At 38.0% G+C, this 12,070-nt stretch overlaps 2 protein-coding genes across 3 annotated transcripts in view; both read left to right on the plus strand.

Annotated features, from left to right (window-relative positions):
- Window positions 1-12,070, plus strand: part of MRPS22 (mitochondrial ribosomal protein S22) — a 403,791-nt gene that overhangs the window by 340,034 nt on the left and 51,687 nt on the right. The gene's annotated exons all lie outside the window — the stretch shown is intronic.
- Window positions 1-12,070, plus strand: part of CLSTN2 (calsyntenin 2) — a 318,016-nt gene that overhangs the window by 147,476 nt on the left and 158,470 nt on the right. The window lies entirely within an intron of this gene.

The raw sequence follows: 12,070 nt of genomic DNA on the forward strand, positions 1-12,070 counted from the left end.
ATGGACAAAATGTCTGACAAATACTTAAAGTTGCTCAAATTATATCTTGCTGTGGAAGTACTTTATAACTGTCAAGAGTTGGGCAGAAAATTGAACTGAGGTTTTGAACATTTTTGCTCAGGTTGCTGTATGATAGATGTGTCATACACAAGTTTGCATTTGTATTGTCTATTTTACCTGACACCTTTTCTGTCTTGAGTCCCTTAAGCAGAATATGGCACTTCAGCACATTGAGCAAATTTTCTCTTAAATTCCCTCTTTCATTAAAAATACTTGTTGAAGAAAGGGGAGAATAGTAAAGCTCATAGCTGCTCTGAAAATCCTAAGGTGGTGTAGTTGTTAAAAAGATGGTATTCCTTAATAATCTTCCCCTTTTCTAAGGAAAATAACTGGTAAAGATGAGTATCCTGGTTTTCAGGGAGTAGAAGTCCAGGTGCTTGTCCCAAACAGCATTTTACAGCATCCTGAAAGAATTCTTTTCAGTCACTTTTCCCAAAAGCATACACTGGCACCAGCTCCTACCCTGCTAAACTGGGGTTCCCAAATGGTTTTTATATATTGACTCCCATTTTAATATTGAGATTTGTTTGTCACTCATGGTGCCCAGTGATTCTTGGCTGCTTGAAGATCAATTCCTAGTGAAAAGATGCCCTTGTCATTTTTTTTTCCTTTTTTCAATTATTCAATCATTGTAGGTGTTCCATCTCAGATTTGGTTCTTTTGCTTGCATTCCCTTTCGACCCTTCTAGGGATGTTAATCACATGCTGTTGTCACTGACACTGCAATCTCTGCTGACTGGGAATTTGTTAGCCTAATTATTTTCTTCGGTTTTTACATTGAGAGAATCAACATGTTTTTCATTAAATTTAAATTTAAATTTATTTTTCATGTAGAAAATCATCCTTTGAAATAATGAACTTACACAGACAGACTGGCTTTTATGATAAAGGTTACATTAGACAGTTGTTTTAACTTGGCTTCTGCATTTATTGATTGGAAGTATTTATATTGTGAGAAGTATCTACTTCTTACAAGGGTAAATTATTTCTGTGTATTCTCTGATATTAAGAGGTCATTTCCTGCTAATATTTGGCCTCATGTGCTGCAGTCAGGCATAATATTGTAGTACTAAATGAACCCTTCATTCCCTTGAAGGCCCTGCTTCCCTATGTTTTTGGAATAACCTCTATGCACTTTTTAAAAAACCTCCTATTTTCTTAAATTATTGGAGGAACTTATTATTTCTGTTGTATTTTTTGCTTTAATATCAGATACTTTTATTTGGTTTCATAATATCATTAATTTATTAAAGGTTTTAATGGAAAATTCAATTTGTATCATGTATTTAGCAGGAGAAAACTGAAATGGATACCGATATAACATAAAAAATATTTAGTAGCTGTGCATTTAATAGTGTGGTAATGTGGAATATCTTTTATGGCCATATTTTATTTAAATGTGGAAATTCCAGTTGTATAAGATATCAGTCTTCAGTTGTAACAGACAATCAGAGCTCCAACAGTTCCTTTATCATTAGCCTGTTAATATTTTCAGTATTTTGTACAACTATTGGAGAAGAAAAAGACTCTAGTACTTGAAAAGTTCTCCATGTTTAGTTGGTTGGTTATTTTTTAATGGGTTCAGATTCAAGAATATTTCAGGGCAGATTCTGATCTGTGCTGAAATGTCTGTTGAGATGTCCTTGAGTGAATTGTAGTAAAATTAAATTTGTGTGATTTCTTCCTCTGCAACAATCCCTGCAATAGTTTACAGGCAAATTGTTTTGGACATGTGCTTAACTTAGTCCTTGTGTTTGCACCTACTCCTTGCTCCTTGCCCTGGTGCACAGGTAATTCATGCATTTTTCACCTGGGCAAATAATTTACACCAAGTAACTGCTTTGTTATTAGGCAGAGCTAAGCTGTTAAGAGGTATTTGCTATTCAGTGATTCTTATCTGCCCTCAGTGCTTTGATACATTTTCTGTATTTTTAGTTTAAATGTTACTTGTGTCACAGGCCTACTCCAAGCTGCAAACATGGAAACTTTCCCATTTTTCCTAATACCTCTGCTATTTTTCATTCCCCTGGCTACTAAGGTGTCAACCCCTTTTAGGTGCACATCAAACCTGAGTGGTCACAGGAGAAAATTTCTGTAATCTGCTTTTTTTTTTTTTTTGCCTCTGTCTAATGTTTAACATCAAGGGTGATGACTGGAGAAAAAGGAGTGTTCTGTGCAGTTACCTTCCTAACAGGTCTGTGTTTCAGGAAGGACTAAGGAGAGACTAATAGGACTAAATGGGCCTGTGAAAATGCTGGCTGTCAAATGCGATCGGCATTTTTCATAACTGGAGCATGAAGACTTTCACAAGATTGCAGTGAATGGCTTTTGGTGTCTCTTTATTTAACAAATTTATTGTAAATAATTGAAGTATATGTGAAGTCCTGGTTCTTAAAATTATTGTGGTATAAGCATACCTCACTTTCTTGTTTTATGCAATTGTATTTTTTTATCTCCTTGTTTTGAAGGAAGGCTTGAAAATACCAGTATAACCTTGTGAGTGTGAGAAGGTTCAGGATCAGCAGTTTTCCATATCTCAGTTTTTCAAGTCCTGGCCCAAAAAGGATTTTCACAGACTGGTGTTGAAATACAACAGACCTTTAAAATAACTAAGCTCACCATGGCATGCTGGAGCCCTTTGCAGGGTATCAGAGGCATTCCCTGACCCTCTTCCCCTGCCCTTGGCCAAAAATACCCCCCAGAAAATAAACCCCTACAAAACCCACAAAGAAACTAAAAGCATTGTACTGGTGCAAAGTGGACTTAGGTGATTTAGGGACATCCATGGATGCAACCTCTATTTTAAAAAATCTGATAAAATGTACCCAAAAGAAGGAATGTAAGTTTAATCCCATTTACACCACTGGCACAGCTATGCAATAGTCAGCTCCCTTTCTGGTGGGGAGGCTGGTAACCACTTCCAGGATTTGACTTTCAGACTTAGGGATAGTTTGGCTAAAAACAAGGTGAGATCTACTGAATCAATTTGTCAGGATTCTTTCCCTCATAAAATGCCGTGAAGTTATGGAAGGATTTTGGAAGAGGCATCTATCTGCATTCCAGGAACAGCAACTACGTTTCATCAGCAATGCTGTACAAAAATAGATCTGAAGGGAATTGCAGGATGTCATCAGTCTATGCTCCTGCCCAAGACAGGACTCTTGTCTTTCCTGAGAAATAGTTTTCTGTCCTAATCTTGTAGATCTGCAGTGGCAGAGATGCAACAGCTTCCCTGGGTGATCTATTGCACACTTCTCCAAGCTCCTGGTTTTCCATGAAGCTTGGTCTGAACTTGATATACAGTGCTTTTAGCCCATTAGTATTAGTTCTATTCCACAAGGCAGGGCAGATAATTCCCACTCTTTTTGTGCTTTTATCTTACTCTCTGAAAGCACAGTGAGCATCCTAAGCAGCCTGGTGTGGAGGGGGTTTCTGCTGTTCGTGGTGTTTTCTGGAGCAGGAGGTTACATTCAGGGCAGTGAGGTGATGGATGTCCCTTCTCATCCTGGAAGAGCCAAATTTGTCACTGTGCCCCCACTTCTGGGCTGAGAAAGTCACATTTGAGTGCCTTGTGTCCCAGTGAGACTGAGCTGGGTAATTGTACCAGGTATATACCATTACATCTTTAGCTGCTTTTATGCTCTTGATAAATTATAGAGAGCCTTTCTTAGCAAGATCAGAGGTCTGGCTCCCCCCAGACCAGTAATCTGTGTCTCAGAAGCAGTTCCACTCCTGGGCAGATGGAGTCCCAGTCTCTGACTGTATTTTGGCTGTGCTAAAAGCACTGTAAACAATAAGGAGACAATAAAACCAGCCAGGAAGGATGTCTGAATATTCACTGAACTACAACCTGCAACCAAAAACTCTCCAAATCTGCTTTTTTATTTTAGAGTCAGAGGATTGTGTATTCTCAGCTGCACCACAACAAATCCAGTGCTTGTCAGCCCCCTTACACCCACGGGCTGAACACAAAATCCCATTTCTCTGCTTCAAACTGTGATGCTGTCCAGCCTCCTTGTTTGTTTGTGTGTATTGATAAGCAGTGGCATTAATAACAGCAGCTATCCTTTTGGTACAACATTAAAAGTACAAAAGTTATTTTAAAATTGTCATTTTGAATATTATCATTTCTACTCACTGTCAGCTGGACTTAGAACACAAGTCAGTTCAGTATGCCCAGAATTCATTGGTGTTAAATAATTCTCTGTGAAAATGAAATAAAAAATTAGAAATGCAGGTAAAGCCATGGAGTGTTGCAGTTGTTTATAACAAATTTTTTACATGATTTTTAATTTTTAGCTTTGAAAGTTAAATTTATTACTGTAGCTTAATTAGTTAAGATTCTAGCCTTCAAAGGCAAAGAAAAAATCTCTTCACAGTGATTCAATTCTAAGGTAAAATAAAAGATTGGTAATAGCACAATGAAGTCTGGGGATGCTGTTTTTGACTTAGGGGATGTTGCTCATCATCCAGTAAAGAGTGATAAACATGCTCAGGTTTCAGATTTAGACTGCCCCAAAAAAAACAATCACTCTCACAGTGACCTCTGTTAGTCCCTGAAGCTCAGAGATGAGGGGTTTGAGGGCTTTGGGGTTTGATTATTTTCTGTGATTGCCCTTCTTAGTCATTTTTACAGCTGTGAAATAATAGTAGGTGACATCAGTGTGTCCAAGGAAGACTAAAGGGTCAAAGATTCAGGCTGCTCTGATGGAGCTTTTAGTGGCTGCTGAGGGGCCATCATCACAGCAGAAAGGGGCTAGGGAGAAAAGGAGAATTACATGCAGGGTAGTGAATGCAAGTTCCACCTGCCAGATAAAACCAATAATGAATTGGAACCTTGAGATACTTCATTACACCTAAATTTGCTAAATTACTTGAAGCTAGAAAGAAGCAAGGAAAATGACCAACTAATTCCAGTCTGATGGTATCCACTTGGACTTTTAAAACTACTTATGGAAAATAGTGATTTGAGATACATTTGAACTGCTTTTGAGTAGTTTTGTTTATGCACAAGACTTTGTCTTTAGAAAAATGGGCAGGATATTATTACAGTGGATTGCAACCCTGCACAATGGGACAGGGACAGAATGTGGCATTTTATAACCCTGAAGGGCACTAAATAACCATTTAAGTAAAAAATTGTTTAGTTAAAACAGGTTGTCACTGAAGGTTCCAGGAAAATAGTGTGAATTGTTAAACTTTTGGGCTATTCAGAACACAAGAGAGAAACCTGAGTGGGGAATACTGAAATTGCTAAGCCTATGAGTCCAAAGATTTGGACTGCTGTTGCTGCTGTTGTGCTGTGAGGATGGATCTAGATTTTGTGTCACACTCCTTTGAAACTAATGAAGCTTTGCTGTATGAGAACCATTGCTTATAATTAAAAAATACACTGTGAACAATGTGCCTGAATCTGCAGCTGAAATATGGAGTCATTTATTTCAATGAACTATAGGCATTACCGTTTTTCTTTTTCAACAAAATATTTTAAGAGCTACAGGAAGTATTTATTTTGTTGAGGTACTATTTTAGCAATGTTTTTTCCCTGCAATGAAACATTTTATACTGTGATTTTTGCTACATCGTTAAGAGCAGTTTCTGCCCTTTTTAGACGTTCTCTAAAATCTGAGATAGTTCCTCAAGGATTTCAAATTCTGAAAGTCACAGGAAGGACAGCATAGGAAACTCATCTGTTTAGGGGTAAAAAAGATGAGGAGTAATTCTCTTCTTGTGGTTCAGGTGATACATAGAGGGTTACCTGAGGTCTGAACAGGCTCATATATTAAAGTCAATGTGAGCGGCTGAAAAATTTAGAGCTGCTCTAGTAATCCCTCATCATTAAGATTGCAGTGGTGATCATAACTGCTTAGGTTTTCACAATTTCATGTAGAAATGGGCATTTTCTAACATGTATTTTTATAAATGAAATTATGTTAAAAATGATGCTAGCAAGCATAACTCTAAGCCATGAAGATTTACAGTAAGCCAGTTGAAGCAAACAAGAATGATAACCCAGGACACATTCTCTTCTTGTGTAGTTTGATACTCTTCATTATTTGAATTTGAATTCAGTAGTAACTTGAGCTGCTCACTTCTGCTCTCCAGTGTGTGTGAACCTGAGAATCCAAAATCTGGACCCATCTTTACTTCCATTACTGCAATAACAGGAGGGACCCTCTGAGGAAGGGCTCAATGAGCAGTATGAGGACTCAAAGGAAGGAACAAACTGAGTCAAATAAAGCAAATTCTACTCTAATATTTTCCTTCACACTTTATATCTGTGGTCCACCCATTAATTCAATTACATCTCACTCCTTTATATAAATACTTCCTTTTCTGTGTGGGTTCCTGTGTTGTCACATACCAAGGTGAATGATGAAAAAATCAAAAAGGACTGCATGCAGCATTTTTTATACAGACCTAGGAAAACAATTTATAACACAAGGAAGTGTTAGTGACTCAACAAGTGGAATTGGAATTTTTGCCACCAAAAAGTTTACTGCAACAAAATTGGCACTGCAGGATTCCAGCTTGCTTTAAAAATAAAATCAGAAGGCTTTAAAATGTGTTCCTCAGGTTGGAACTACTTGAGTTAGTGTAAAGCAGCAGGGACATGTCACTGGCTTGTAATGGTTTGTAAATCTTTAAAACATTTTAAAAGAACAGCCTGAATAGGTAATTATTTATTCTTTAGAGCTCCTTAGGCTTATTGGTCAACAATTCTCTTGTGGACAAAATAGATAAGAACCCCCAATTTTCCTTAAACCTACTTCTTTCCACTCAACTGAAAAAAAAAAATTCTGGACAAGAACAAACACTCCAAATAGCCTGAAAGTGCTGTTGATCCCTTTGCTTTCTAGGACCTCCTAAAAAATGCATGTGATGCTACTTTTATGGAGCAAGAAAGCGAAGGAGAATATAAAGAATTCAAACTCTGGACAGGTGGTTTAGGTCATTGATTTTCTGCTCCATTCTCCCTTTCTGGCTGCGTGAAATTGATCAAACCAATTTGTTCTCCTGGCCTGTGGTTTCCTCCACTGTTCTTTTTTCTGTGTGTTTAGATTATAAAAAAACCTCTCCCAAGTGCTTTTATCTGAGTGACTGTGGAGCACTGAGCATCTCTGAGTGCAGCCCCAGCACAAGGAGGATTTGCTGTTCTCAGCTGTTTTCTGTTCCATAACCATTTATGATACAGGTGTGTTTATAGGGGATGTAACAGTGACCCCAGACTGGCACGTGGCAGTTTCATTCAGAAATTTGGAAAAACCTCTCCATTTATAAATGAAGCCCAGTGCTTCTGAATTAAATGGACCAAGCCTTTATGTTGCTTTAAATGTTGTCTGATGTCAGGGTGACTCTTTTCTCAGACTGAATGGCAGTGTAGAAAGTACAGTGGAAGCAATATTGGGTTTTTTTTTGGTTTGTTGCCTCCATCGTGGGGGGGGTGGACATAAACATAGTAGAGTTCAGAATGTTTTGGGAAAATATATAATTTGTTTTAGGTCAGGTGTGTTACAGGTGTTTATGATGCAGGGTACTGTGCAACTTGTGTGGTGTAATAGCAGCTTTTGGGCCCAATTAACCAGCCTCTGCACTTTGTCCACACAAACACTTGCCTTACACTGTTTTTGTAATAAAGTATTTCACAACATAGCCAGTTTCCCTCACAGCACTGTCTCTTGTTTGAGGTTTAGAAAACTATACAAAGATTGAGAGAAAAAGAACTAGTTCCATGAAGTGATTGGTTTTTAGTTACCTCATTGACTGTGACTCCAGTTGGTGTGCAATTACCATGGTGATATAAACAGACTGCAAGACAAACCTACTTTACCTTTTAAAATTTAATTTTTAAATTTCTGATTTTTTTATCGTTTTTTAATACCATGATGTACTCTAAGTTACTTGCCCCTTATATAAAGATTAAAAGAACAGAAAAACAATGTGGATTAACAAGTGAGAGCAATTGCCAGCCAGTTATAGGAATTCATCTCCATAAAAAACTATTTATATTTAACTAATTTACTTTAAAATTATTTAATTAATTAAACTTAAATTTAGTTCAAGCATTTACAATTAACTTACTCCTGTCACATGACAAAGCAATCTCAGTAACTGTGATTGTGTGGCAGTGGATGTAATAACAACAAGTCAGGTCTAGTGTGTTTTGTTGCTGAAAAGTTTTCAAGTCAGGTGGGTCCCTTTTTAACCAGCTGCTCAAAAAAATTTCTGAAAGGCTCATTGGCACTTGATTGATTTGTTAGTGCCTGTGACAGATTTAATGGATATTTCTGACAAGACTTCTGCTCCTTACTGCTGGCTGCCTTGGAGAGCTTCCAGGTGTGCTAATGAAAAAAGTCATGAATGAAGGCAGGAACAACGAGCCTTGTATGTGGTGTGGAATCCAGAGCACAGAAATGAAATTCAATATACCACTGTAATTAATAGGCGTGCTAGAATTGAAAGGATGACAGCAGTTTAACATCAGCTTTTAGATGCTTTTGGACTAGAATACATCATTTAGGACAGCAAAGCTTCTACATCCCCACTGGCAGCTTCCCTGGGGCTGGGATCTGTGTTTCTGCATGGCCTCTTCTCCCAGGGCTTCACCTCTGCAGCGCTCCACTAACACTGGACAGAGCAAAGGGCAAAATTCTGCAACTCTGTCGGCTCAGATGGATATTTGCCCATTTCTGCTTCAGTCTGTCCTTGTGTGTGGCATGAAAAGCAGTGGGAATCATGTGCAATGAAAGAGAAATCATGTGCAATGAAAAGCCCCATACGCTTTGTATAAAATTTTTGATTAAAAAATGCTTCCTTGAATGGAATTTGCCCCAGCTGTTGCCATCTGTCAGTTTTCAGTGCCCTTTACAAAATACAACAGTGCTGATTTCCGTGCATCTCTCTGGGGGTGCTACCATAGGATGTGCCACATATGGCAGATTATCAGTGGCACAGCAGGAGCCAAGGGCTGCTGGGTGTGGGGCTGAGCTGATGGACTGAAAACAAAACAGTCCTTTAATTTGCAAGACTGAAGTAGCAGGCCCTGCCTACTGTTTACTGAAAAGTGCTTTTCTGTGTATGTGAAAGCACAGCAGAAAAATCACAGCTTTCTTCTGAGTCCTCATGTAGTGGTTTGCTTGGTTTTACATACAGGGAGAAGTTAATTTGGTTAGAACTTTCCTTGCCAGTGACTGTGGCTAGGTTGAGCAGAATTCTGTCTAGAAGTAACTCCCCTTTGCACATTGATTTTTAAATTTTTTATTTCAATATCATGGGATCTTCATAAATCACTCAGGGGACAAACACTTCCACGTCTGTCTGTCCTGATGCTGTGACTGCAGGTCTAGAGCTGGTGGCCTGACTTCCTGAGAAGTGAGAAACAAAAAGTAGGGCAGTTTCTCAGAACAGACAGAGAATTTTTTTAGTGAAAAACTCCAAAAAAAAAAAAAACCCTCAGAAAATGTATTTAATGTATTTAAATGTATTAAATAAACCCTGAAGTCAAAAAGCTATGGACCACCCTGAAATACATTGTTAATTCTTTTGCTGTGTCTTGAGCTGCCTCAGCACATGAAGGTTTGTTGAGGTTTAAAATAACACTGGAGGAGGGGCACAAGATAAAGGGGTGAGGCATCTGGACCACAGGCTGGGTGTATTTGGGATTTTCAGGAAGCACTTTCTGGAAGGACAACACTGCCATGGTGCAGCTAATGTAGTGCTTAAATTTGCATTGTTGTTAAAATTAATCTGAATTTTCAGTAACATTTTGCCCACGGTGCAATTTCTGTGTGAATTGGTCTGTGACCCAGAATAAGGGACTGAAGTACAGCTACTTTGCTTAAATAACATACATTGTTTAAAATAGCATGCAACTTCCTAGGAGTTTTTGAAATTGCTGTACTGAAGATGAAGTTAGTTCCCACACTCAGCCTTGAAACTGACTCTTAATTGTAGAAGGAACTGACTTACGTTCAGATTGCAAGTTTAAATCATACATAAATAACATCAAATATTTATTAATTAATTCTGGGATATTTTTATTATGAAAATGGGAGATTTTGAACTCTGTTGCTATGATAATAAAAATCCAAACACCAGAAGAGAAGTGAATCTAGATTCAAAAAATGAAAGTTTGGCTTTGAATGAAAAAAGAGAAAGCTGAGTCATTGTTTCTTAAAACTAAGGGGAAGTAATTTAAAGTGTTGAAATAGTCTTTCTTGATGTTGGTTTATAATTGACATTGGAGATTGATAAGTCAGTAGATAAACTCTAGGAAACAGAAGCCCGAATACAAAGAAGGAGAGATAAGCTGAGCACTTCAGGTAGTTCTGTGATTGCTACAGTCATAATATTTATGCTGAGTTTGTCTTCATCTTGAGAAATGTTCAGAATCAACATGTTCAGTATTTTGCATATGAAGAAGGAACTGCTGTCTTTCCCTGTGATTTATTGAAAACTGTTGGGTTTGTGATATTGCCCTGTGGTTTTCTGCTTTCTGTGTGCACTAAAGCTGCTGGCATTGTGTTGGCTCTTTAGCTGTCCCTTGAGTAAAACCAGGCTTTTTAGGAGGTTTGCACTGGTCAGAATTGATAAATTTTTTATCAGGCAACCAAAATAAGTAACTTAGCACACTTCAGGAGGGTGCACAGAGCACAGAACTAGGGCACAGGAATTAATATTTCAGTGTTCTGCACTTAAGCCACTACATGCTATTTTACTGATGACAATGGAAATATTGAATGGAAACATTGAGGAAAGGAGGGACAGGAGTGTTCCCTTTCTTCCATTAGTTGTCAGCAAATACCTGAATTGACTGATAGCTGGTGTTTCCACCTCACCTGGCAGCCACTTTTCCATACATTCAGTTTATTTTGTTCTTATTGAAGAATTATAAATTGATATAATTTCTTCTTTGAGCTAGGGTATGTATCTGTAATTGTTCTTAGAAGGAATTAGAGCCCAGAGGACCTCAGAATCAAAATTTAATTCTTTCATCTGACCCAGATTTTGGGCAGTCACTTAAGAAGTGCCCAAATTGATTACCATTCATCATTTGATGTCCATCAACATCAGTGGAGGAATCTGTTGAAATAAATGTTATTGCTGTTGTTCATGTTCCCTGTACAATCCTGATAATGGCAATGTATGCAATCCTTCCTCTTTCATATTCCAACATTCATTTGAACTTTTTCTGCCTCGTGTTTTCTTTTGGTTTGGAAGGCTGGCTTCTCCCATTTTCCAGAAGCATGCTTGCATCAGTTTCAGGGCCCTGTCCAAACTGGTCAAAGTACAGGATGTATGTCTGTATATATTCATCTCCTTGAAGGAAAAATACAGGATGTATGTCTGTGTATATTCATCTCCTTGAAGGAAAACTTCTTAGCAACTTAAAACCCTCAGACTGTTTTATTTTATTTACTGTGGACATTCAAAGGATGTAGGTCAGTCCTGAGAGGGAGCTGTTTGCCTCTCATGGCTTATTGCAATTCTTCAATTGTCTTAATTCACAGGCATTTCATTTTAGATTTCTTGCTATTTTGTTTATCACAGTCTGTACTTGAAATGGAACTTAAAGACACAATTCTCATGTGCTGTTGTCTCTCAAATTATTCCAGATAATCAGTGCATTATGTCAAGAAAATGCAACCTGCAGTGCTCCATGTGCTGGGCCTGAGCCCTTCCTGCAGGGGACAGAGAATTCTCAGCTGTTCATTTTTTGTGCACTTCAGTAGAGATGTCCAAGAGGTTATACACAAAGACTTTGGCTGTTTCTGTCTAAGTGGGCTTAATCATAGGCAATGGAAATACCATTTTAATGTAATTTGTAGGCTTTTAAAGTTAAACGGAGGATGCCTTTTCTGCTGCACCACAAATAAATGTGTGTATTTATGGTCTGGCTCCTGTATTTCCTATTTCTCTTGCCAAAAGTACTGCAATTGTCATGGGATTTCTGTTCTAATAATGACCTCATCACTGACATTAGAACGTTTGACTTGCACTGACACACATC

This window comes from Erithacus rubecula, assembly GCF_903797595.1.
Source record: "Erithacus rubecula genome assembly, chromosome: 11".
NCBI lineage: Eukaryota > Metazoa > Chordata > Aves > Passeriformes > Muscicapidae > Erithacus > Erithacus rubecula.